This window comes from Pteropus vampyrus, unplaced genomic scaffold (assembly GCF_000151845.1).
Source record: "Pteropus vampyrus isolate Shadow unplaced genomic scaffold, Pvam_2.0 Scaffold62, whole genome shotgun sequence".
NCBI classification, from domain to species: Eukaryota; Metazoa; Chordata; class Mammalia; order Chiroptera; family Pteropodidae; genus Pteropus; species Pteropus vampyrus.
In genome coordinates this window covers 1,704,277-1,707,141 of record NW_011888843.1, presented here as the reverse complement: position 1 = coordinate 1,707,141, position 2,865 = coordinate 1,704,277, and the positions used below count along the sequence as shown (strand labels likewise).

General features: G+C 35.3%; 1 protein-coding gene across 3 annotated transcripts in view; it reads left to right on the top strand.

Moving 5' to 3' along the window:
• Positions 1 to 2,865, top strand: part of KIAA1468 (KIAA1468 ortholog) — a 102,356-nt gene that overhangs the window by 21,873 nt on the left and 77,618 nt on the right. The window contains exon 1 of one of the 3 annotated variants that reach the window (XM_023531136.1): positions 1,387 to 1,485. The exons of the other annotated variants lie outside the window; for them this stretch is intronic. The gene's annotated coding sequence lies outside the window, so the exon portion shown is untranslated. Of the gene's footprint in view, positions 1 to 1,386; positions 1,486 to 2,865 lie in introns of those variants that run through there. 3 annotated transcript variants of the gene reach the window in all.

Sequence of the window (2,865 nt, the reverse complement as noted above, 5' to 3'; positions counted from 1 at the left end):
TTAGGATGTCTTTACATTTATTTAAATCATCTTAATTTCTTTCAGTGCTGTCTTATAGTTTTCAATGTACAAGTCTTAACACTTTTATTGTTAAATTTATCCTTAAGTATTTTATTCGTTTGGATGTTATTGGAAATGAATTTGCTTTCTTAATTTTGCTTTTGGATTGTTCATTACCTGTGTATAAAAATTTAATTGATATTTGTATGTTGATCTTGGGTTCTGCAACATTGATAAAAGTATTTATTAGGTCTGGATTCTTTAGGAGTTTTTTATATTCAAAATCATGTCATCTGTGAATAGAAATAGTTTTACTTCTTCCTTTTCAATGGTTTTTTAATGAGAAATCAGCAGTCATTCGAATTATAGTTCCTCTATATGTAGTGTGTTGTTTTTCTCTGGTTGTTTTTAATATTTTCTCTTCTTGTTTGGTTTTCAGCAATTTGATTGTGATATGCCTAATTTTCTGTTCTCTATTTATCTTACTTGGTGTTCTCTGAGCTTTTCAAATTTGTATATGTCCCATTTCTTGCCTTACCTATAGTAGACTCCAACATGTCAGACCTTTTGCTATTATCGCATAGGTCTCTGAGGCTCTGTGAATTTTTTCAATCTTTATTCCTCTCTGTTCTTTAGACTGGATCATTTCCATTAATTTATCTTTAAGATCATTGACATATTTCCATTTTGTTATTAAACTATACAGTGAGTTTTAAATTTTAGATAACCATTTTTCAATGCTAGAATTTACACTAATTTTTTTATAGTTTCTATTTTTCTTCTAAAATTTCCTATTCCTTTTACTCACTGCATGCATTTATTCCTTTACTTCACTGAACATAGTTATAGCTATTTTAAAATTTTAGTCTGCTAATCGTAACATCTGGATTATTTGGGGGTTGATCCCTGTTGATAAGTGTTTTCTCTTGAGACTGGGTCGCATTTTACTAGTTTTTGTGTAATAAGTAGTTTTGGACTGTGTGATGGGCAGTGTGTGTGTGTTATGTTGTGGACACGGAATTCTTTTCTATTTTTTCAAACAGTGTTTATTCATTTTTAGTAAGAAATGATTTTGTTAGAGTCAGTCTGCAAAATTCCAGGCAGCAGCTCAAAAATTTCATTTCAGTTTTTGTTTGTTTGTTTGTTTGTTTGTATTTAGATGAGCTGGTTGCAATATGCCCTTTGTGTACATCGTTCACTAGTTAACCAGGGATTTGGGCAAGGAAAATTTAGTTATTTTGAAGTAGTTTAATTGCCATGAGCACTTTTACTTTAGATCTTAGAATAATAGTTTTATTAACTGGAAATAATTGTAATTAATTGATTTCCAATTCCTTATTTTGGTAATTAAGTAAAAATCTGTTTAATTCTTCTATACATTTCTCTTTCTTACAGATAGAGCGGGGAGCATCAGTACCCTTGATTCTTTAGACTTTGCAAGATATTCAGATGATGGTAACAGGGAAACAGATGAGAGAGTGGCAGGTGAGTAAGATTATAGAGACAGATATGGATTCTTTGCTATTTCAGAAATAATAAAATAACTTGAGGAATTATCTTCCCTCTATAATTTGGTATGCTAATTATATAGTTATTATAGGAAATTATGTTACTAATTTATTGGCTCCAGGAAACATTTCACTTTCCCAACTTCTTCTTCCAGGGGTGGCATGAGTGGCTGGTTATTTTGCTGAGTTTCGTTTATAGCCAACAATTCACAGCCATGTAGTTATAAAACTGGTGTAAGACAGGTTTAAATTAGCCATAGTTTAGTGCAAGGTTAGTTGGACCTTGGCCTCCTTATTCCTGTGATCCTGCAAACCAGGGCTGATAGTCACATGTTGTACACCAATACAACTCTTGTGATTGTTAAAATTGGTTGAAATACTTTTGCGCTGGTTGGTGAATAAAACTTTGTCCTGAGTATTCCCTAGCCATCACAGCATCTCTCCAGAAACTTCTCCTGACTTTCCTATGATTCAGAAAATAAAGAGCTAATGGTTGGTACTGCAGGGGCCTCCAGGAGACCCATTCCATAAGAAGAAACATTTTTCTGGTTGCTTGGTTACTGATTCCAGTCTCCTTCCCTTCCTCACCTCTCACCAGTTCTGCCTTCTAGGCATAACCATTGGATCTGTAAGGACTTCAGAAGACCAATTAGTACTCCCAGTGTTCTGCCCACATCAAATGAGGCAGTTGGATTCTGCTTGGGGTTCCACCCTGGCATTTACCAGTGTGGCAGCCCTGGCTCCTTAAGTGTCAAATGTCTAGTACCTTTCTGGTGCCTCAAGGCTGTAGTTATCTGTCATTGAGTCATTCTTGACTGCTTTGTAGGAACTGTAGTCTTCATAGGACATTGGCTTAGAGAGAGACAGGGAAAGAAGACAGACATCAGTTAGATATTTTGATTTCCACTAGAATGGTGGGCATTCCTGGAACAGGAGGCATGCCACATCGACAGGTAGAGCCTTTGGGGACAGTGTGGGGTCGGGGAACACCCATAATGTAGATTCCTCTCTTGACCAACTCTGTTGAATTTTTTTCCATTTACTGGGACAAGTTTGTTAAAACCTGTCAAATGTTTATCTGTCATGGTCATTATGAATAAAAGTGAGTGTTAATTTTTACACTGTTTGCTCTATTCTAAACACTGTCCTAAATGTATATTAACTTATTGAGTTATAGAATTATCATTATCCTTCCCTCCCCAGGAAACTGAGGTATTCAGAGGGATTATTTAAGACTTCAGTGGCAGAGCTAGGGTTCAAATGCAGAGAGCCAGCAACAGAGCCCACAATTGACTGTATGTACCATGTGCTACCTCTTAGCATGAAGGATAAGGTTTGACCTGGTTAAAATGACATT